At 38.8% G+C, this 25,811-nt stretch overlaps 1 pseudogene; it reads left to right on the top strand.

Moving 5' to 3' along the window:
• Positions 1–25,811, top strand: part of LOC139751156 (coiled-coil domain-containing protein 22 homolog) — a 314,331-nt pseudogene that overhangs the window by 60,963 nt on the left and 227,557 nt on the right.

Consider the following 25,811-nt stretch of genomic DNA (forward strand, 5'->3'; position numbering starts at 1 on the left):
TCTTTGTGACCGAACCATTCCAATACTCCCTCTTCTGTTCTCTCAACCACTCTCTTTTTATTCCCATACGTCTCTCTTACCCTTTCATTACTTACTTGATCAAACCACCTCATACCACATATTGTCCTCAGACATTTCGTTTCCAACACACCCACCCTCCTCCGCACAGCCCTATCTATAGCCCATGCCTCGCAACCAAATGATATTGTTGGACCCACTATTCCTTCAAACATACCCATTTTTGCTCCGAGATAACGTTCTCGCCTTCCACACATTCGTAAATGCTCCCAGAACCTTTGCCCCCTTCCCTACCCTGTGACTCACTTCTGCTTCCATGGTTCCATCTGCTCTTAAATCCACTCCCAGATATCTAAAACACTTCACTTCCTCCAGTTTTTCTCCATTTAAACTTACCTCCCAATTAACTTGTCGCTCAACCCTAGTGAACCTTGCTCTTATTCACATTTACCCTCAGCTTTCTTCTTTCACACACTTTACCAAAATCAGTCACCAACCTCTGCAGTTTCTTACATGAATCAGCCACCAGCTCTATATCATCAGCGAAAAACAACTTACTCACTTCCCAAGCCCTCTCATCCACAACTGACTGCATACATGCCCCTCTTTCCAAGACTCTTGCATTCACCTCCTTAACAAGTTCATCCATAAATAAATTAAACAACTATGGAGACATTACACACCCATGCCACAAACCGACATTCACTTTCCTCTCTTATTACTTTTACACATGCCTTACACCCTTGATATATACTTTTCACTGCTTCTAGCAACTTACCTCCCATACCATATACTGTTGATACCTTCCACAAAGCATATATATCAACTCTATCATATGCCTTCTCCAGATACAGAAATGCTAAATACAAATCCATCTGTTTTTCTAAGTATTTTTCACATTCATTCTTCAAAGCAGACACCTGATCCCCACATCCTCTACCACTTATACAACCACTCTGCTCTTCCCCAATCTGATGCTCTGTGCATGCCTTTACCCTCTCAGTCAGTACCCTCCCATATAATTTACCAAGAATACTGAACAAACGTATACATCTGTAGTTTGAACACTCACCTTTATCTCCTTTGCCCTTGTACTGTGGTACCACGCATGCATTCTTCCAATCCTTAGGCACTTCACAATGAACCATACATACATTGAATATCCTTACCAACCAGTAAACAACACAGTCACCTCCTTTTTTATTAAATTCCAATGCAGTACCATGCAAACCTGTCTCCTTGCTGGCTTTCATCTTCTGCAAAGCTTTCACTACCTCTTGTCTGTTTACCAAACCATTCTCCCTGACCCTCTTACTTCACACTCCACCTCGACCAAAACACCCTATATCTGCCACTCTATCATCAGACATATTCAACAAACCCTCAAAATACTCACTCCCTCTCCTTCTCCCTTCAGCTCTACTTGTTATTACCTCCCCATTAGCTCCCTTCACCGATGTTCCCATTTGTTTTCTTATCTTATGCATTTTATTTACCTCCTTCCAAAATATCTTTTTATTCTTCCAAAAGTTATTGATACTCTCTCAAACCAACTCTCATATGCCCTCTTTTTCACCTCTTGCACCTTTCTCTTGACCTCCTGCCTCTTTCTTTTATACATCTCCCAGTCATTCGCACTACTTCCCTGATAAAATCTTCCAAAAGCCTCTCTCTACTCTTTCACTAATAATCTTGCTCCTTTTTACATGGTATTAATACTTTAATCATTCATCCTTTTCCCTTGTAAAACTATGTCGTGTTAGTTATTGTATCACTGCTATTGTAGACATCATTCCTCTTTGTTTTTGCTGTTAGAACTTTAACCTTGCTTCTCTCTTTTTTTTTGTCAAAATAGAAATTTGAGTTGTACAGTTTCTTTGTTTCTTCCATTGGAATATTCTTTTTGGCATTGTCCATTTCTGCTTTGTAGTGTATAGTCACTTCTGTGATGCTATGATGTGTGATTCTTGCCTTGTTAACATCAGTGTCTGTGGGATATCATATTGAAAAATGAGGTTGGTCATGTTATCATTTTTTTGGCATGTAGATGACTTAAGTTGAATGCCTCACATATAATTGTAGAATTGAAAGTAATAAACTATTCCATTGATTGGTTAATGATACTGTTGGATGAATATAGAAATTTGATGGCAAAACTGTAGCATTTACTAGTCTACTGCCATGATTTGTTTGTAACTTAAATTTGTTGGTATTGTGACATTTGAAATATTCATTATTGTGCAGTAATTTAGCTCAAATCAGGAGTTAGGTGCATTGAAATAACTTGGGTTGTTCTACCAGTTGTTATTTTGTTAACTTTTTTATGTTCTACAGCTCACTGATTAACTTCAAAATGAGGAAGCATTTAAGGAGGAGAAAATGGTAGAACTTGAAATGAAACAGAAGACATCAAGTCTTCTACCAGAATCAGAAGTGAATATCCAAAGAGTGCAGGTAAGTTTCAAGATGTGCAGTAAGTTTTATGTGGGTGCATGATCTGTGGTTATTGTATCTTAGAAGGTATTCTTTGGTACTGATAATGAAATTTATTGTAGATTTAAAAAAAGAAGAAAAGATTGGAGTAATTACGCTAATGCTGAAATTTTTTCAGAAAAATCATATCTCCCACAGAGTTGCTAAAGGGAGCAAAGAAATACAGGAAATATTATATTATCACACCTGTGAATTACAATTTAAAGATAAGATAGTGAACTACTAGAAGTGTATGTAACTAGTGAAATAAGTGATCAGTCACAGATTTTTGAAAGTATATGAAGACAAAAGCTAAAGAAAATCAAAACTACACTGTGTAACAAATTTTTGCTTTTTTTAGTTCCTTGATAATAAGTTTTATTTTGTAATTATGTCTAAAAAGTATAGAAAATGGCTATTATTCCCTTGAAACCTTGCTTTTGTGATCAGGATAGTGGTTTTGAAATTTACTTATTTTCCAGACCATTCCAGATAGATTCAGTGTTGAGTAGCTGATATAGAACTTTCTAAAAGTTTCCCATTTGACAGCTTTGATGCCAAAAAACACCACAGGTCCGTACCTGTGTCGATTTTAGTGTCAGAAACCCACCCTCAATCTCTCTGGTATTTTATCTGAACTATTTCATTTCACTGCCTGGATGGGAAAAAACACTAAAGGTCCGTACCTGTGTCAATTTTAGTCTTAGAAAAGCACCCTGAATCACTTTGGTATTTTATCTCAACAACTTCATTTTACCACTTTCATGCCAAAAAACACCACAGGTCCGTATCTGTGTGTATTTTAGTCTTAAAAAAGCAACCTAAATCAATCTGATATTTTATGTCAACAACTTCATTTGACCGCCAGGATGCCAAAAAACACCACAGGTCCGTACCTGTGTCAGTTTTAGTGTGAGAAAAGGACCCTTAATAACTCTAGTGTTATATCTGAAATCCTTCATTTCACTGCCTGGGTGGCAAAAAACACCACAGGTCCGTACCTGTGTCGATTTTAGTCTCAGAAAAGTGCCCTGAATCATTTTGGTATTTTATCTCAACTACTTTATTTGACTGCCTGGATGCCATAAAACACCACAGGTCCGTACCTGTGTCGATTTTAGTCTTAGAAAAGCACCATAAATCAACTTGATATTTTATCTAAGCATTTTTGTTTTACCGCCTGGATGCCAAAAAACACCAAATGTCCGTACCTGTGTCAATTTTAGGCTTAGAAAAGCACCCTGAATCACTTTTGTATTTTATCTCAACAACTTTATTTTACCGCTTTGATGCCAAAAAACACCACAGGTCCGTACCTGTGTCGATTTTAGTGTCAGAAACCCACCCTGAATGTCTCTTGTATTTTATCTGAACTACTTCATTTCACTGCCTGGATGGGGAAAAACACCAAAGGTCCATACCTGTGTCAATTTTAGTCTTAGAAAAGCACCCTGAATCACTTTATTTTATGTCAACAACTTCATTTTACCACTTTGATGCCAAAAAACACCACAGGTCCGTACCTGTGTGTATTTTAGTCTCAGAAAAGCACCCTATCTCAATCTGATATTTTATGTCAACAACTTCATTTGACCGCCAGGATGCCAAAAAACACCACAGGTCCGTACCTGTGTCGGTTTTAGTGTGAGAAAAGAACCCTTAATAACTCTAGTGTAATATCTGAAATCCTTCATTTCACTACCTGCGTGGCAAAAAACACCACAGGTCCGTACCTGTGTCGATTTTAGTGTGAGAAAAGGACCCTTAAAAACTCTAGTGTAATATCTGAAATCCATCATTTCACTGCCTGGTTGGCAAAAACACCACAGGTCCATACCTGTGTCGATTTTAGTCTCAGAAAAGCGCTCTGAATCATTTTGGTATTTTATCTCAACTGCTTTATTTCACTGCCTGGGTGCCATAAAACACCACAGGTCCGTACCTGTATCAGTTTTAGTCTTAGAAAAGCACCCTAAATCAATCTGATATTTAACTAAGCATTTTTGTTTTGCCGCCTGAATGCCAAAAAGCACCAAAGGTCCGTACTTGTGTTGATTTTAGTCTAAGAAAAGCGCCCTGAATCATTTTGGTATTTTATCTCAACTACTTTATTTGACTGCCTGGATGCCATAAAACACCACAGGTCCATACCTGTGTCGATTTTAGTCTTAGAAAAGCACCTTAAACCAATCTGATATTTTATCTAAGCATTTTTGTTTTACCGCGTGAATGCCAAAAAAACCAAAGGTCTGTACCTGGGTCAATTTTAGGCTTAGAAAAGCACCCTGAATCACTTTTGTATTTTATCTCAACAACTTCATTTTACCGCTTTGATGCCAAAAAATACCAGAGGGCCGTACCTGTGTCGATTTTAGTGTCAGAAACCCACCCTGAATCTCTCTTGTATTTTATCTGAACTACTTCATTTCACTGCCTGGATGGGGGAAAACACCAAAGGTCCGTACCTTTGTCAATTTTAGTCTTAGAAAAGCACGCTGAATCACTTTGGTATTTTATCTCAACAACATCATTTTACCACTTTGATGCCAAAAAACACCACAGGTCCATACCTGTGTGTATTTTAGTCTTAGAAAAGCACCCTAAATCAATCTGATATTTTATGTCAACAACTTCATTTGACCGCCAGGATGCCAAAAAACACCACAGGTCCGTACCTGTGTCGGATTTAGTGAGAGAAAAGGACCCGTAATAACTCTAGTGTAATGTCTGAAATCCTTCATTTCACTGCCTGTGTGGCAAAAAACACCACAGGTCTGTACCTGTGTCGATTTTAGTGTGAGAAAAGGACCCTTAATAACTCTAGTGTAATATCTGAAATCCTTCATTTCACTGCCTGGTTGGCAAAAACACCACAGGTCCGTACCTGTGTCAATTTTAGTCTCAGAAAAGCGCCCTGAATCATTTTGGTATTTTATCTCAACTACTTTATTTCACTGCCTGGATGCCATAAAACACCACAGGTCCGTACCTGTATCGATTTTAGTCTTAGAAAAGCACCCTAAATCAATCTGATATTTAACTAAGCATTTTTGTTTTGCCGCCTGAATGCCAAAGGTCCGTACCTGTGTCAATTTTAGGCTTAGAAAAGCACCCTTAATCACTGGTATTTTATCTCAACAACTTCATTTTACCGCTTTGATGCCAAAAAACACCACAGGTCCATACCTGTGTGTATTTTAGTCTTAGAAAAGCACCCTATCTCAATCTGATATTTTATGTCAACAACTTCATTTGACCGCCTAGATGCCAAAAAACACCACAGGTCCGTACCTGTGTCGGTTTTAGTGTGAGAAAAGGACCCTTAATAACTCTAGTGTTATATCTGAAATCCTTCATTTCACTGCCTGGGTGGCAAAAAACACCACAGGTCCGTACCTGTGTCGATTTTAGTCTCAGAAAAGCGCCCTGAATCATTTTGGTATTTTATCTCGACTACTTTATTTGAGTGCCTGGATGCCATAAAACACCACAGGTCCGTACCTGTGTCGATTTTAGTCTTAGAAAAGCAACCTGAATCAATCTGATATTTTATCTAAGCATTTTTGTTTTACCGCCTGGATGCCAAAAAACACCAAAGGTCCGTACCTGTGTCAGTTTTAGGCTTAGAAAAGCACCCTGAATCTTTTTTGTATTTTATCTCAACAACTTTATCTTACCGCTTTGATGCCAAAAAACACCATACCTGTGTCGATTTTAGTGTCAGAAACCCACCCTGAATCTCTCTTGTAATTTATCTGAACTACTTCATTTCACTGCCTAGATGGGAAAAAACAGCAAAGGTCCGTACCTGTGTCAATTTTAGTCTTAGAAAAGCATCCTGAATCCCTTTGGTATTTTATGTCAACAACATTTTACCACTTTGATGCCAAAAAACACCACAGGTCTGTACCTGTGTGTATTTTAGTCTTAGAAAAACACCCTAAATCAATCTGATATTTTGTCAACAACTTCATTTGACCGCCTGGATGCCAAAAAACACCAGAGATCCGTACCTGTTTCGGTTTTAGTGAGAGATAAGGACCCTTAATAACTAGTGTAAAATCTGAAATCCTTCATTTCACTGCCTGGGTGGCAAAAAACACCACAGGTCCATACCTGTGTCAATTTTCATATGAGAAAAAGACCCTTGATAACTCTAGTGTAATATCTGAAATCCTTCATTTCACTGCCTGGTTGGCAAAAAACACCAGAGATCCGTACCTGTGTCGATTTTAGTCTCAGAAAAGCGCCATGAATCATTTTGGTATTTTATTTCAACTACTTTATTTGATTGCCTGGATGTCATAAAACACCACAGGTCCGTACCTGTGTCGATTTTACTCTTAGAAAAGCACCCTAAATCAATCTGATATTTTATCTAAGCATTTTTGTTTTACCGCCTGAATGCCAAAACGCACCAAAGGTCCGTACCTGTGTCAATTTCAGGCTTAGAAAAGCATCCTGAATCACTTTTGTATTTTATCTCAACAACTTCATTTTACGGCTTTGATGCCAAAAAACACCACAGGTCCGTACCTCTGTGTATTTTAGTCTTAGAAAAGCACCCTATCTCAATCTGATATTTTATGTCAACAACTTCGTTTGACCGCCTGGATGCCAAAAAACACCACAGGTCCGTCCCTGTGTCGGTTTTAGTGTGAGAAAAGGACCCTTAATAACTCTAGTGTTATATCTGAAATCCTTCATTTCACTGCCTGGGTGGCAAAAAACACCACAGGTCCGTACCTGTGTCGATTTTAGTCTCAGAAAAGCGCCCTGAATCATTTTGGTATTTTATCTCAACTACTTTATTTCACTGCCTGGATGCCATAAAACACCACAGGTCCGTACCTGTGTCGATTTTAGTCTCAGAAAAGCACCCTAAATCAATCTGATATTTTATCTAAACATTTTTGTTTTTCTGTGTTAATGCAAAAAAAACACCAAAGGTCCGTACCTGTGTCAATTTTAGGCTTAGAAATGCACCCTGAATCACTTTTGTATTTTATCACAACAACTTCATTTTACCGCTTTGATGCCAAAAAACACCACAGGTCCGTGCCTGTGTCGATTTTAGTGTGAGAAAAGGACCCTTAATAACTCTAGTGTAATATCTGAAAACCTTCATTTCACTGCCTGGTTGGCAAAAAACACCACAGGTCCGTACCTATGTCGATTTTAGTCTCAGAAAAGCACCCTGAATCATTTTGGTATTTTATCTCAACTACTTTATTTGACTGCCTGGATACCATAAAACACCACAGGTCTGTACCTTTGTCGATTTTAGTCTTAGGAAAGCACCCTAAATCAATCTGATATATTATGTCAACAGCTTCATTTTACCGCCTGGATGCGAAAAAACACCTCAGGTCCTTAACTGTGTCGTTTTTAGTGTGAGAAAACGACCCTTAATAACTCTAGTGTTATATCTGAAATCCTTCATTTCACTGCCTGGGTGGCAAAAAACACCACAGGTCCATACCTGTGTCGATTTTAGTCTCAGAAAAGCGCCCTAAATCATTTTGGTATTTTATCTCGACTACTTTATTTGAGTGCCTGGATGCCATAAAACACCACAGGTCCGTACCTGTGTCGATTTTAGTCTTAGAAAAGCAACCTGAATCAATCTGATATTTTATCTAAGCATTTTTGTTTTACCGCCTGGATGCCAAAAAACACCAAAGGTCCGTACCTGTGTCAATTTTAGGCTTAGAAAAGCACCCTGAATCACTTTTGTATTTTATCTCAACAACTTTATCTTACCGCTTTGATGCCAAAAAACACCGCACCTGTGTCGATTTTAGTGTCAGAAACCCACCCTGAATCTCTCTTGTAATTTATCTGAACTACTTCATTTCACTGCCTAGATGGGAAAAAACAGCAAAGGTCCGTACCTGTGTCAATTTTAGTCTTAGAAGAGCATCCTGAATCCCTTTGGTATTTTATGTCAAAAACATTTTACCACTTTGATGCCAAAAAACACCACAGGTCCATACCTGTGTGTATTTTAGTCTTAGAAAAACACCCTAAATCAATCTGATATTTTGTCAACAACTTCATTTGACCGCCTGGATGCCAAAAAACACCACAGATCTGTACCTGTTTCGGTTTTAGTGAGAGATAAGGACCCTTAATAACTAGTGTAATATCTGAAATCCTTCATTTCACTGCCTGGGTGGCAAAAAACACCACAGGTCCGTACCTGTGTCAATTTTAATGTGAGAAAAAGACCCTTAATAACTCTAGTGTAATATCTGAAATCCTTCATTTCGCTGCCTGGTTGGCAAAAAACACCAGAGATCCGTACCTGTGTCGATTTTAGTCTCAGAAAAGCGCCATGAATCATTTTGGTATTTTATTTGAACTACTTTATTTGATTGCCTGGATATCATAAAACACCACAGGTCCGTACCTGTGTCGATTTTACTCTTAGAAAAGCACCCTAAATCAATCTGATATTTTATCTAAGCATTTTTGTTTTACCGCCTCAATGCCAAAAATGCATCAAAGGTCTGTACCTGTGTCAATTTCAGGCTTAGAAAAGCAATCCTGAATCACTTTTGCATTTTATCTCAACAACTTCATTTTACCGTTTTGATGCCAAAAAACACCTCTGTGTATTTTAGTCTTAGAAAAGCACCCTATCTCAATCTGATATTTTATGTCAACAACTTCGTTTGACCGCCTGGATGCCAAAAAACACCACAGGTCCGTCCCTGTGTCAGTTTTAGTGTGAGAAAAGGACCCTTAATAACTCTAGTGTTATATCTGAAATCCTTCATTTCACTGCCTGGGTGGCAAAAAACACCACAGGTCCGTACCTGTGTCGATTTTAGTCTCAGAAAAGCGCCCTGAATCATTTTGGTATTTTATCTCAACTACTTTATTTCACTGCCTGGATGCCATAAAACACCACAGGTCCGTACCTGTGTCGATTTTAGTCTCAGAAAAGCACCCTAAATCAATCTGATATTTTATCTAAACATTTTTGTTTTTCTGTGTTAATGCCAAAAAACACTAAAGGTCCATACCTGTGTCAATTTTAGGCTTAGAAATGCACCCTGAATCACTTTTGTATTTTATCACAACAACTTCATTTTACCGCTTTGATGCCAAAAAACACCACAGGTCCGTGCCTGTGTCAATTTTAGTGTGAGAAAAGGACCCTTAATAACTCTAGTGTAATATCTGAAAACCTTCATTTCACTGCCTGGTTGGCAAAAAACACCACAGGTCCGTACCTATGTCGATTTTAGTCTTAGAAAAGCACCCTGAATCATTTTGGTATTTTATCTCAACTACTTTATTTGACTGCCTGGATGCCATAAAACACCACATGTCTGTACCTGTGTCGATTTTAGTCTTAGGAAAGCACCCTAAATCAATCTGATATATTACGTCAACAACTTCATTTTACCGCCTGGATTCCAAAAAACACCTCAGGTCCTTAACTGTGTCGTTTTTAGTGTGAGAAAACGACCCTTAATAACTCTAGTGTTATATCTGAAATCCTTCATTTCACTGCCTGGGTGGCAAAACACACCACAGGTCCGTACCTGGGTCGATTTTAGTCTCAGAAAAGCGCCCAGAATCATTTTGGTATTTTATCTCAACTACTTTATTTGTCTGCCTGGATGCCATAAAACACCACAGGTCCGTACCTGTGTCGATTTTAGTCTTAGAAAAGCACCCTAAATCAGTCTGATATTTTATCTAAGCATTTTTGTTTTACCGCCTGGATGCGTTAAAACACCAAAGGTCCGTACCTGTGTCAATTTTAGGCTTAGAAAAGCACCCTGAATAACTTTAGTATTTTATCTCAACTTTATTTTACCGCTTTGATGCCAAAAAACACCACCGGTCCGTACCTGTGTAGAATTTAGTGTCAGAAACCCACCCTGAATCTCTCTTCTATTTCATCTGAACTACTTCATTTCACTGCCTGGATGGGAAAAAACACCAAAGGTCCGTACCTGTGTCAATTTTAGTCTTAGAAAAGCACCCTGAATCCCTTTGGTATTTTATCTCAACAACTTCATTTTACCACTTTGATGCCAAAAAACATAACAGCTCCGTACCTGTGTGTATTATAGTCTAAGAAAAGCACCCTAAATCAATCTGATATTTTATGTCAACAACTTCATTTGACCACCAGGATGCCAAAAAACACCACGGGTCCGTACCTGTGTCGGTTTTAGTGAGAGAAAAGGACCCTTAATAACTCTAGTGTAATATCTGAAATCCTTCATTTCACTGCCTGTGTGGTAAAAAACACCACAGGTCCGTACCTGTTTCGATTTTAGTGATAGAAAAGGACCTTTAATAACTCTAGTGTAATATCTGAAATCCTTCATATCACTGCCTGGTTGGCAAAAAACACCACAGGTCCGTACCTGTGTTCATTTTAGTGTGAGAAAAGGACCCTTAATAACTCTAGTGTGTGGCAAAAAACACCATAGGTCGGTACCTGTGTCGATTTTAGTCTCAGAAAAGCGCCCTGAATCATTTCGGTATTTTTTCTCAACTACTTTATTTGACTGCCTGGATGCCAAAAAAAACCACAGGTCCGTACCTGTGTGGATTTTAAGCTTAGAAAAGTACCCTGAATCACTTTGGTATTTTATCTCAACAACTTCATTTTACTGCTTTGATGCCAAAAAACACCACAGATCCGTACCTGTCTGGATTTTAGGCTTAGAAAAACACCCTAAATCAATCTGATATTTTATGTCAACAACTTCATTTGATTGACAGGATACCAAAAAACACCACAGGTCCGTACCTGTGTCGGTTTTAGTGTGAGAAAAGGAACCTTACTAACTCTAGTGTTATATCTGAAATAGTTCATTTCACTGCCTGGGTGGCAAAAAACACCACAGGTCCGTACCTATGTCGATTTTAGTCTCAGAAAAACGCCCTAAATCATTTTGGTATTTTATCTCAACTACTTTATTTGGCTGCCTGGATGCCAAAAAACACCACAGGTCCATACCTGTGTCAATTTTAGTCTTAGAAAAGCAACTTAAATCAATCTGATATTTTATCTAAGCATTTTTGTTTTACCGCCTGGATGCGTAAAAACACCAAAGGTCCGTACCTGTGTCAATTTTAGGCTTAGAAAACTGTGTGTATTATAGTCTAAGAAAAGCACCCTAAATCAATCTGATATTTTATGTCAACAACTTCATTTGACCACCAGGATGCCAAAAAACACCACTGGTCCGTACCTGTGTCGGTTTTAGTGAGAGAAAAGGACCCTTAATAACTCTAGTGTAATATCTGAAATCCTTCATTTCACTGCCTGGTTGGCAAAAAACACCACAGGTCCGTACCTGTGTTGATTTTAGTGTGAGAAAAGGACCCTTAATAACTCTAGTGTAATATCTGAAATCCTTCATTTCACTGCCTGGTTGGCAAAAAACACCACAGGTCCGTACCTGTGTCGATTTTAGTGATAGAAAAGGACCTTTAATAACTCTAGTGTAATATCTGAAATCCTTCATTTCACTGCCTGGTTGGCAAAAAACACCACAGGTCCGTACCTGTGTTGATTTTAGTGTGAGAAAAGGACCCTTAATAACTCTAGTGTGTGGCAAAAAACACCATAGGTCGGTACCTGTGTCGATTTTAGTCTCAGAAAAGCGCCCTGAATCATTTCGGTATTTTATCTCAACTACTTTATTTGACTGCCTGAATGCCAAAAAACACCACAGGTCCCCGTACCTGTGTGGATTTTAGGCTTAGAAAAGTACCCTGAATCACTTTGGTATTTTATCTGAACAACTTCATTTTACTGCTTTGATGCCAAAAAACACCACAGATCCGTACCTGTCTGGATTTTAGGCTTAGAAAAACACCCTAAATCAATCTGATATTTTATGTCAACAACTTCATTTGATTGACAGGATACCAAAAAACACCACAGGTCCGTACCTGTGTCGGTTTTAGTGTGAGAAAAGGACCCTTACTAACTCTAGTGTTATATCTGAAATAGTTCATTTCACTGCCTGGGTGGCAAAAAACACCACAGGTCCGTACCTATGTCGATTTTAGTCTCAGAAAAACGCCCTAAATCATTTTGGTATTTTATCTCAACTACTTTATTTGGCTGCCTGGATGCCAAAAAACACCACAGGTCCGTACCTGTGTCGATTTTAGTCTTAGAAAAGCACCTTAAATCAATCTGATATTTTATCTAAGCATTTTTGTTTTACCGTCTAAATGCCAAAAAGCACCAAAGGTCCGTACCTGTGTCAATTTTAGGCTTAGAAAAGCACCCTGAATCATTTTTGTATTTTATCTCAACAACTTCATTTTACCCCTTTGATGCCAAAAAACACCACAGGTCCGTACCTGTGTGGATTTTAGGCTTAGAAAAGACCCCTGAATCACTTTGGTATTTTATCTCAACAACTACATTTTACCACTTTGATGCCAAAAAACACCACAGGTCCGTACCTGTGTCGATTTTAGTCTCAGAAAAGCGCCCTGAATCATTTTGGTATTTTATCTCAACTACTTTATTTGACTGCCTGGGTGCCAGAAAACACCAAAGGTGTCGTTTTTTAGTGTGAGAAAAGGACTCTTACTAACTCTAGTGTTATATCTGAAATCGTTCATTTCACTGCCTGGGTCACAAAAAACACCACAGGTGCGTACCTGTGTCGATTTTAGTCTCAGAATAGCGCCCTGAATCATTTTGGTATTTTATCTCAACTTCTTTATTTGACTACCTGGATGCCATAAAAGACCACAGGTCCGTAACTGTGTTGATTTTAGTCTTAGAAAAGCACCCTAAATCAATCTGATGTTTTATCTAAGCATTTTTGTTTTACCGCCTGAATGCCAAAAAGCACCAAAGGTCCGTACCTGTGTCAATTTTAGTCTTAGAAAAGCACCCTGAATAACTTTTGTATATTATCTCAACAACTTCATTTTAGCGCTTTAATGCCAAAAAACACCACAGGTCCGTACCTGTGTGTATTTTAGTCTTAGAAAAGCACCCTAAATCAATCTGATGTTTTATGTCAACAACTTCATTTGAATGCCAGGATGCCAAAAAACACCACAGGTCTGTACCTGTGTCGGTTTTAGTGTGAGAAAAAGACCCTTACTAACTCTAGTGTTATATCTGAAATAGTTCATTTCACTGCCTGGGTGGCAAAAAACACCACAGGTCCGTACCTCTGTCGATTTTAGTCTCAGAAAAGCGCCCTGAATCATTTTGGTATTTTATCTCAACTAATTTATTTGACTACCTGGATGCCATAAAACACCACAGGTCCATACCTGTGTCGATTTTAGTCTTAGAAAAGCACCCTAAATCAATCTGATATTTTATCTAAGCATTTTTGTTTTACCGCCTGAATGCGAAAAAGCACCACAGGTCCGTACCTGTGTCAATTTTAGACTTAGAAAAGCACCCTGAATCACTTTTGTATTTTATCTCAACAACTTCATTTTACCGCTTTGATGCCAAAAAACACCACAGGTGGGGATTTTAGGCTTAGAAAAGACCCCTGAATCACTTTGGTATTTTATCTCAACAACTACATTTTACCACTTTGATGCCAAAAAACACCACAGGTAAGTACCTGTGTCAATTTTAGTCTCAGAAAAGCGCCCTGAATCATTTTGGTATTTTATCTCAACTATATTATTTGACTGCCTGGATGCCAGAAAACACCACAGGTCTGTACCTGTATCGGTTTTAGTGTGAGAAAAGGACCCTTACTAACTATAGTGTTATATCTGAAATCGTTCATTTCACTGCCTGGGTGGCAAAAAACACCATAGATCCGTACCTGTGTCGATTTTAGTCTCAGAAAAGCGCCCTGAATCATTTTGGTAATTTATATCAAATACTTTATTTGACTGCCTGGATGCCATAAAACACCACAGGTCTATACCTGTGTCGATTTTAGTCTTAGAAAAGCACCCTAAATCAATCTGATATTTTATCTAAGCATTTTTGTTTTACCGCCCGAATGCCAAAAAGCACCAAAGGTCCGTCCCCTTCTCAATTTTAGGCTTAGAAAAGCACCCTGAATCATTTTTGTATTTTATGTCAACAACTTCATTTTACCGCTTTGATGCCAAAAAACACCACAGGTCCATACCTGTGTGGATTTTAGGCTTAGAAAAGACCCCTGAATCACTTTGGTATTTTATCTCAACAACTACATTTTACCACTTTGATGCCAAAAAACACCACAGGTCTGTACCTGTGTCGATTTTAGTCTCAGAAAAGCGCCCTGAATCATTTTGGTATTTTATCTCAACTACTTTATTTGACTGCCTGGATGCCAGAAAACACCACAGGTCTGTACCTGTGTCGGTTTTAGTGTGAGAAAAAGACTCTTACTAACTCTAGTGTTATATCTGAAATCGTTCATTTCACTGCCTGGGTGGCAAAAAACACCATAGGTCCGTATCTCTGTCGATTTTAGTCTCAGAAAAGCGCGCTAAATCATTTTGGTATTTTATCTCAACTACTTTTTTTGACGGCCTGGATGCCAAAAAACCCCAAAGATCCGTACCTGTGTGGATTTTAGGCTTAGAAAAGCACCCTGAATCACTTTTGTATTTTATCTCAACAACTTCATTTTACCGCTTTTATGCCAACAACACCACAGGTCCGTACCTGTGTCAATATTAGGCTTAGAAAAGCACCCTGAATCACTTTGGTATTTTATCTCAACAACTACATTTTACCACTTTGATGCCAAAAAACACCACAGGTCCGTACCTGTGTGTATTTTAGTCTTAGAAAAGCACCCTAAATTATTCTGATATTTTATCTAAGCATTTTTGTTTTACAGCCTGAATGCCAAAAAGCACCTAAGGTCCGTCCCTTTGTCAATTTTAGGCTTAGAAATGCACCCTGAATCATTTTTGTATTTTATATCAACAACTTCATTTTACCGCTTTGATGCCAAAAAACACCACAGGTCCGTACCTGTGTCGATTTTAGTCTCAGAAAAGCGCCCTGAATCATTTTGGTATTTTATCTCAACTACTTTATTTGACTGCCTGGATGCCAGAAAACACCAAAGGTCCGTACCTGTGTCGTCTTTAGTGTGAGAAAAGGACTCTTACTAACTCTAGTGTTATATCTGAAATCGTTCATTTCACTGCCTGGGTCACAAAAAACACCATAGGTGCGTCCCTGTGTCGATTTTAGTCTCAGAATAGCGCCCTGAATCATTTTGGTATTTTATCTCAACTTCTTTATTTGACTACCTGGATGCCATAAAAGACCACAGGTCCGTAACTGTGTTGATTTTAGTCTTAGAAAAGCACCCTAAATCAATCTGATATTTTATCTAAGCATTTTTGTTTTACCGCCTGAATGCCAAAAAGCACCAAAGGTCCGTACCTGTGTCAATTTTAGTCTTAGAAAAGCACCCTGAATAACTTTTGTATATTATCTCAACAACTTCATTTTAGCGCTTTAATGTCAAAAAACACCACAGGTCCGTACCTGTGTGTATTTTAGTCTTAGAAAAGCACCCTAAATCAATCTGATGTTTTATGTCAACTTCATTTGAATGCCAGGATGCCAAAAAACACCACAGGTCTGTACCTGTGTCGGTTTTAGTGTGAGAAAAAGACCCTTACTAACTCTAGTGTTATATCTGAAATAGTTCATTTCACTGCCTGGGTGGCAAAAAACACCACATATCCGTACCTCTGTCGATTTTAGTCAGAAAAGCGCCCTGAATCATTTTGGTATTTTATCTCAACTACTTTATTTGACTACCTGGATGCCATAAAACACCACAGGTCCATACCTGTGTCGATTTTAGTCTTAGAAAAGCACCCTAAATCAGTCTGATATTTTATCTAAGCATTTTTGTTTTACCGCCTGAATGCGAAAAAGCACCACAGGTCCGTACCTGTGTCAATTTTAGGCTTAGAAAAGCACCCTGAATCACTTTTGTATTTTATCTCAACAACTTCATTTTACCGCTTTGATGCCAAAAAACACCACAGGTGGGGATTTTAGGCTTAGAAAAGACCCCTGAATCACTTTGGTATTTTATCTCAACAACTACATTTTACCACTTTGATGCCAAAAAACACCACAGGTCCGTACCTGTGTCGATTTTTGTCTCAGAAAAGCGCCCTGAATCATTTTGGTATTTTATCTCAACCACTTTATTTGACTGCCATGATGCCATAAAAGACCACAGGTCTGTACCTGTGTTGAATTTAGTCTTAGAAAAGCACCCTAAATCATTCTGATATTTTATCTAAGCATTTTTGTTTTACTGCCTGAATGCCAAAAAGCACCTAAGGTCCGTCCCTTTGTCAATTTTAGGCTTAGAAAAGCACCCTGAATCATTTTTATATTTTATATCAACAACTTCATTTTACCGCTTTGATGCCAAAAAACACCACAGGTCCGTACCTGTGTGGATTTTAGGCTTAGAAAAGACCCCTGAATCAATTTGGTATTTTATCTCAACTACTTTATTTGACTGCCTGGATACCAGAAAACACCACAGGTCTATACCTGTGTCGATTTTAGTCTCAGAAAAGCACCCTGAATCAATTTGGCATTTTATCTCAACTACTTTATTTGACTGCCTGGATGCCAGAAAACACCACTGGTCTATACCTGTGTCGGTTTTAGTGTGAGAAAAGGACTCTTACTAACTCTAGTGTTATATCTGAAATCGTTCATTTCACTGCCTGGGTGGCAAAAAACACCATAGGTCCGTACATGTGTCGATTTTAGTCTCAGAAAAGCTCCCTGAATCATTTTGGTGTTTTATCTCAACTGCTTTATTTGACTGCCTGGATGCCAAAAAACACCACAGGTCCGTACCTGTGTGGATTTTAGGCTTAGAAAAGCACCCTCAATCACTTTTGTATTTTATCTTAACAACTTCATTTTACCGATTTAATGCCAAAAAACACCACAGGTCCGTACCTGTGTGTATTTTAGTCTTAGAAAAGCACCCTAAATCAATCTGATATTTTATGTCAACAACTTCATTTGATCGCCTGGATGCCAAAAAATACCAGAGGTTTGTACCTGTGTCGATTTTAGTGTGAGAAAAGGACCCTTAATAACTCTAGTGTTATATCTGAAATCCTTCATTTCACTGCTTGGTTGGCAAAAAACATCACAGGTCCGTACCTGTGTCGATTTTAGTCTCAGAAAAGCGCACTGAATCATTTTGATATTTTATCTCAACTACTTTATTTGACTGCCTGGATGCCATAAAAGACCACAGGTCCGTACCTGTGTTGATTTTAGTCTTAGAAAAGCACCCTAAATCAATCTGATATTTTATCCAAGCATTTTGTGTTTTACCGCCTGAATGCCAAAAAGCACCAAATGTCTGTACCTGTTTCAATTTTAGGCTTAGAAAAGCACCTTCAATGATTTTTGTATTTTATCTCAACAACTTCATTTTACCGCTTTGATGCCAAAAAACACCACAGGTCCGTACCTGTGTGGATTTTAGGCTTAGAAAAGACCCCTGAATCACTTTGGTATTTTATCTCAACAACTACATTTTACCACTTTGATGCTAAAAAACACCATAGGTCCGTACCTGTGTGTATTTTAGTCTCAGAAAAGCGCCCTGAATCATTTTGGTATTTAATCTCAAATACTTTATTTGACTGCTTGGATGCCAAAAAACACCACAGGTCTGTACCTGTGTCGGTTTTAGTGTGAGACAAGGACTCTTACTAACTCTGGTGTTATATCTGAAATCGTTCATTTCACTGCCTGGGTGGCAAAAAACACCATAGGTTAGTACCTGTGTTGATTTTAGTCTCAGAAAAGCGCCCTGAATCATTTTGGTATTTTATCTCAACTACTTTATTTGACAGGTCCATACCTGTGTGGATTTTAGGCTTAAAAAAGCACCCTGAATCACTTTTGTTTTTTATATCAACTTCATTTTACCGCTTTGATGCCAAAAAACACCACAGGTCCATACCTGTGTCAATTTTAGGCTTAGAAAAGCACCCTGAATCACTATTGTATTTTACCTCAACAACTTCATTTTACCGCTTTGATGCCAAAAAACACCACAGGTCCGTACCTGTGTGTATTTTAGTCTTAGAAAAGCACCCTAAATCAATCTGATATTTTATGTCTACAACTTCATTTGACAAGTAGTGGTGATGTGAGAAGGAGATGGAGTGAGTATTTCGAAGGTTTGTTGAATGTGTTTGATGATAGAGTGGCAGATATAGGGTGTTTTGGTCGAGGTGGTGTGCAAAGTGAGAGGGTTAGGGAAAATGATGTGGTAAACAGAGAAGAGGTAGTGAAAGCTTTGCGGAAGATGAAAGCCGGCAAGGCAGCAGGTTTGGATGGTATTGCAGTGGAATTTATTAAAAAATGGGGTGACTGTATTGTTGGCTGGTTGGTAAGGTTATTTAATGTATGTATGACTCATGGTGAGGTGCCTGAGGATTGGCGGAATGCGTGCATAGTGCCATTGTACAAAGGCAAAGGGGATAAGAATGAGTGCTCAAATTACAGAGGTATAAGTTTGTTGAGTATTCCTGGTAAATTATATGGGAGGGTATTGATTGAGAGGGTGAAGGCATGTACAGAGCATCAGATTGGGGAAGAGCAGTGTGGTTTCAGAAGTGGTAGAGGATGTGTGGATCAGGTGTTTGCTTTGAAGAATGTATGTGAGAAATACTTAGAAAAGCAAATGGATTTGTATGTAGTATTTATGGATCTGGAGAAGGCATATGATAGAGTTGATAGAGATGCTCTGTGGAAGGTATTAAGAATATATGGTGTGGGAGGAAAGTTGTTAGAAGCAGTGAAAAGTTTTTATCGAGGATGTAAGGCATGTGTACGTGTAGGAAGAGAGGAAAGTGATTGGTTCTCAGTGAATGTAGGTTTGCGGCAGGGGTGTGTGATGTCTCCATGGTTGTTTAATTTGTTTATGGATGGGGTTGTTAGGGAGGTAAATGCAAGAGTTTTGGAAAGAGGGGCAAGTATGAAGTCTGTTGGGGATGAGAGAGCTTGGGAAGTGAGTCAGTTGTTGTTCGCTGATGACACAGCGCTGGTGGCTGATTCATGTGAGAAACTGCAGAAGCTGGTGACTGAGTTTGGTAAAGTGTGTGGAAGAAGAAAGTTAAGAGTAAATGTGAATAAGAGCAAGGTTATTAGGTACAGTAGGGTTGAGGGTCAAGTCAATTGGGAGGTGAGTTTGAATGGAGAAAAACTGGAGGAAGTGAAGTGTTTTAGATATCTGGGAGTGGATCTGGCAGCGGATGGAACCATGGAAGCGGAAGTGGATCATAGGGTGGGGGAGGGGGCGAAAATTCTGGGGGCCTTGAAGAATGTGTGGAAGTCGAGAACATTATCTCGGAAAGCAAAAATGGGTATGTTTGAAGTAATAGTGGTTCCAACAATGTTGTATGGTTGCGAGGCGTGGGCTATGGATAGAGTTGTGCGCAGGAGGATGGATGTGCTGGAAATGAGATGTTTGAGGACAATGTGTGGTGTGAGGTGGTTTGATCGAGTGAGTAACGTAAGGGTAAGAGAGATGTGTGGAAATGAAAAGAGCGTGGTTGAGAGAGCAGAAGAGGGTGTTTTGAAGTGGTTTGGGCACATGGAGAGGATGAGTGAGGAAAGATTGACCAAGAGGATATATGTGTCGGAGGTGGAGGGAACAAGGAGAAGAGGGAGACCAAATTGGAGGTGGAAAGATGGAGTGAAAAAGATTTTGTGTGATCGGGGCCTGAACATGCAGGAGGGTGAAAGGAGGGCAAGGAACAGAGTGAATTGGAGCGATGTGGGATACCGGGGCTGACGTGCTGTCAGTGGATTGAATCAAGGCATGTGAAGCGTCTGGGGTAAACCATGGAAAGCTGTGTAGGTATGTATATTTGCGTGTGTGGACATATGTATATACATGTGTATGGGGGTGGGTTGGGCCATTTCTTTTGTCTGTTTCCTTGCGCTACCTCGCAAACGCGGGAGACAGCGACAAAGTATTAAAAAAAAAAAAAAAAAACTTCATTTGACCGCCTGGATGCCAAAAAACACCACAGGTCCATACTTGTGTCGATTTTATTGTGATAAAACGACCGTTAATAATTTTATTTGACTGCGTCTATGCCATAATACACCACAGGTGTTGATTTTAGTCTTAGAAAAGCACCCTAAATCAATCTGATATTTTATCTAAGCATTTTTGTTTTACCGCCTGAATGCCAAAAGGCACCAAAGGTCCGTACCTGTGTCAATTTTAGGCTTAGAAAAGCACCCTGAATCATTTTTGTATTTTATCTCAACAACTTCATTTTACCGCTTTGATGCCAAAAACACCACAGTTCCGTACCTGTGTGGATTTTAGGCTTAGAAAAGACCCCTGAATCACTTTGGTATTTTATCTCAACAACTACATTTTACCACTTTGATTCCAAAAAACACCACAGGTCCGTACCTGTGTCGATTTTAGTCTCAGAAAAGCGCCCTGAATCATTTTGGTATTTTAACTCGGCTACTTTATTTGACTGCCTTGATGCCAGAAAACACCACAGGTCGGTACCTGTGTTGATTTTAGTCTTAGAAAAGCACCCTAAATCAATCTGATATTTTATGTCAAGAACTTCATTTGACCGCCTGGATGCCAAAAAACACCACAGGTCCATACTTGTATCGGTTTTAGTGTGAGAAAAGGACTCTTACTAACTCTAGTGTTATATCTGAAATCCTTCATTTCACTGCCTGGGTGGCAAAAAATACAATAGGTTTGTACCTGTGTCGATTTTAGTCTCAGAAAAGCGCCCTGAATCATTTTGGTATTTTATTTCAACTACTTTATTTGACTGCCTGGATGCCAAAAAACACCACAGGTCCATACTTGTATCGGTTTTAGTGTGAGAAAAGTACCCTTACTAACTCTAGTGTTATATCTGAAATCGTTCATTTCACAGCTTGGGTGGCAAAAAACACCATAGATCCGCACCTGTGTCGATTTTAGTCTCAGAAAAGCGCCCTGAATCATTTTGGTATTTTATATCAAATATTTTATTTGACTGCCTGGATGCCATAAAACACCACAGGTCTATACCTGTGTCGATTTTAGTCTTAGAAAAGCACCCTAAATCAATCTGATATTTTATCTAAGCATTTTTTTTTTACCGCCTGAATGCCAAAAGGCACCAAAGGTCCATACCTGTGTCAATGTTAGGCTTAGAAAAGCACCCTGAATCACTTTGGTATTCTATCTCAACAACTTCATTTTACCGCTTTGATGCCAAAAAACACCACAGGTCCGTACCTGTGTGGATTTTAGGCTAAGAAAAAACCCCTGAATCACTTTAACATTTTATCTCAACAACTACATTTTACCACTTTGATGCCAAAAAACACCACAGGTCCGTACATGTGTCGATTTTAGTCTCAGAAAAGCGCCCTGAATCATTTTGGTATTTTATCTCAACTATTTTATTTGACTGCCTGGATGCCAGAAAACACCACAGGTCTATACCTGTGTCGGTTTTAGTGTGAGAAAAAGACTCTTACTAACTCTAGTGTTATATCTGAAATCGTTCATTTCACTGCCTGGGTGGTAAAAAACACCATAGGTCTGTACCTCTGTCGATTTTAGTCTCAGAAAAGCGCCCTAAATCATTTTGGTATTTTATCTCTACTTTATTTGACTGCCTGGATGCCAAAAATCACCACAGGTCCATACCTGTGTGGATTTTAGGCTTAGAAAAGCACCCTGAATCACTTTTGTATTTTATCTCAACAACTTCATTTTACCGCTTTGATGCCAAAAAACACCACAGGTCCATACCTGCGTGTATTTTAGTCTTAGAAAAGCACCCTAAATCAATCTGATATTTTATGTCAACTACTTCATTTGATCGCCTAGATGCCAAAAAATACCAGAGGTCCGTACCTGTGTCGATTTTAGCGTGAGAAAAGGACCCTTAATAACTCTAGTGTTATATCTGAAATCCTTTATTTCACTGCTTGGTTGGCAAAAAACATCACAGGTCCGTACCTGTGTCGATTTTAGTCTCAGAAAAGTGCCCTGAATCATTTTGGTATTTTATCTCAACTACTTTATTTGACTACCTGGATGCCATAAAACACCACAGGTCCGTACCTGTGTTGATTTTAGTCTTAGAAAAGCACCCTAAATCAATCTGATATTTTATCTAAGCATTTTTGTTTTTCCGCCTGAATGCCAAAAAGCACCAAAGGTCTGTACCTGTGTCAATTTTAGGCTTAGAAAAGCACCCTGAATGATTTTTGTATTTTATCTCAACAACTTCATTTTACCGCTTTGATGCAAAAAAACACCACAGGTCCGTATCTGTCTGGATTTTAGGCTTAGAAAAGACCCCTGAATCACTTTGGTATTTTATCTCAACAACTACATTTTACCACTTTGATGCCAAAATACACCACAGGTCCGTACCTGTGTCGATTTTAGTCTCAGAAAAGCCCCCTGAATCATTTTGGTATTTTATCTCAACTATATTATTTGACTGCCTGGATGCCAGAAAACATCACAGGTCTGTACCTGTGTCGGTTTTAGTGTGAGAAAAGGACTCTTACTAACTCTAGTGTTATATCTGAAATCCTTCATTTCACTGCCTGGGTGGCAAAAAATACAATAGGTTTGTACCTGTGTCGATTTTAGTCTCAGAAAAGCGCCCTGAATCATTTTGGTATTTTATTTCAACTACTTTATTTGACTGCCTGGATGCCAAAAAACACCACAGGTCCATACTTGTATCGGTTTTAGTGTGAGAAAAGTACCCTTACTAACTCTAGTGTTATATCTGAAATCGTTCATTTCACAGCTTGGGTGGCAAAAAACACCATAGATCCGTACCTGTGTCGATTTTAGTCTCAGAAAAGCGCCCTGAATCATTTTGGTATTTTATATCAAATATTTTATTTGACTGCCTGGATGCCATAAAACACCACAGGTCTATACCTGTGTCGATTTTAGTCTTAGAAAAGCACCCTAAATCAATCTGATATTTTATCTAAGCATTTTTTTTTTACCGCCTGAATGCCAAAAGGCACCAAAGGTCCATACCTGTGTCAATGTTAGGCTTAGAAAAGCACCCTGAATCACTTTGGTATTCTATCTCAACAACTTCATTTACCGCTTTGATGCCAAAAAACACCACAGGTCCGTACCTGTGTGGATTTTAGGCTAAGAAAAAACCCCTGAATCACTTTAACATTTTATCTCAACAACTACATTTTACCACTTTGATGCCAAAAAACACCACAGGTCCACCGTACATGTGTCGATTTTAGTCTCAGAAAAGCGCCCTGAATCATTTTGGTATTTTATCTCAACTATTTTATTTGACTGCCTGGATGCCAGAAAACACCACAGGTCTATACCTGTGTCGGTTTTAGTGTGAGAAAAAGACTCTTACTAACTCTAGTGTTATATCTGAAATCGTTCATTTCACTGCCTGGGTGGCAAAAAACACCATAGGTCCGTACCTCTGTCGATTTTAGTCTCAGAAAAGCGCCCTAAATCATTTTGGTATTTTATCTCTACTTTATTTGACTGCCTGGATGCCAAAAATCACCACAGGTCCATACCTGTGTGGATTTTAGGCTTAGAAAAGCACCCTGAATCACTTTTGTATTTTATCTCAACAACTTCATTTTACCGCTTTGATGCCAAAAAACACCACAGGTCCATACCTGCGTGTATTTTAGTCTTAGAAAAGCACCCTAAATCAATCTGATATTTTATGTCAACTACTTCACTTTGATCGCCTAGATGCCAAAAAATACCAGAGGTCCGTACCTGTGTCGATTTTAGCGTGAGAAAAGGACCCTTAATAACTCTAGTGTTATATCTGAAATCCTTTATTTCACTGCTTGGTTGGCAAAAAACATCACAGGTCCGTACCTGTGTCGATTTTAGTCTCAGAAAAGTGCCCTGAATCATTTTGGTATTTTATCTCAACTACTTTATTTGACTACCTGGATGCCATAAAACACCACAGGTCCGTACCTGTGTTGATTTTAGTCTTAGAAAAGCACCCTAAATCAATCTGATATTTTATCTAAGCATTTTTGTTTTTCCGCCTGAATGCCAAAAAGCACCAAAGGTCTGTACCTGTGTCAATTTTAGGCTTAGAAAAACACCCTGAATGATTTTTGTATTTTATCTCAACAACTTCATTTTACCGCTTTGATGCCAAAAAACACCACAGGTCCGTATCTGTCTGGATTTTAGGCTTAGAAAAGACCCCTGAATCACTTTGGTATTTTATCTCAACAACTACATTTTACCACTTTGATGCCAAAATACACCACAGGTCCGTACCTGTGTCGATTTTAGTCTCAGAAAAGCCCCCTGAATCATTTTGGTATTTTATCTCAACTATATTATTTGACTGCCTGGATGCCAGAAAACATCACAGGTCTGTACCTGTGTCGGTTTTAGTGTGAGAAAAGGACTCTTACTAACTCTAGTGTTATATCTGAAATCCTTCATTTCACTGCCTGGGTGGCAAAAAATACAATAGGTTTGTACCTGTGTCGATTTTAGTCTCAGAAAAGCGCCCTGAATCATTTTGGTATTTTATTTCAACTACTTTATTTGACTGCCTGGATGCCAAAAAACACCACAGGTCCGTACATGTGTCGATTTTAGGCTTGGAAAAGCACCCTGAATCACTTTTGTACTATATCTCAGCAACTTCATTTTACCGCTTTGATTTTAGTGTGAGAAATGGAACCTTAATAACTCTAGTGTTATATCTGAAATCCTTCATTTCACTCCTTGGTTGGCAAAAAACATCACAGGTCCGTACCTGTGTCGATTTTAGTCTCAGAAAAGCGCCCTGAATCATTTTGGTATATGATCTCAACTACTTTATTTGACTGCCTGGATGCCATAAAACACCACAGGTCCGTACCTGTGTCGATTTTAGTCTCAGAAAAGCACCCTGAATCATTTTGGTATTTTATCTCAACTACATTATCTGACTGCCTGGATGCCAGAAAACACCACAGGACTGTACCTGTGTCACTTTTAGTCTGAGAAAAGGACTCTTACTAACTCTAGTGTTATATCTGAAATCGTTCATTTCACTGCCTGGGTGGCAAAAAACACCATAGGTATGTACCTGTGTCGATTTTAGTGTCAGAAAAGCGCCCTGAATCATTTTGGTATTTTATCTCAACTACTTTATTTGACTGCCTGGATACCGAAAAACACCACAGGTCCATACCTGTGTGGATTTTCGGGTTAGAAAAGCACCCTGAATAACTTTTGTATTTTATCTCAACAACTTCATTTTACCGCTTTGATGCCAATAAACAC

This window comes from Panulirus ornatus, chromosome 11 (assembly GCF_036320965.1).
Source record: "Panulirus ornatus isolate Po-2019 chromosome 11, ASM3632096v1, whole genome shotgun sequence".
NCBI classification, from domain to species: domain Eukaryota; kingdom Metazoa; phylum Arthropoda; class Malacostraca; order Decapoda; family Palinuridae; genus Panulirus; species Panulirus ornatus.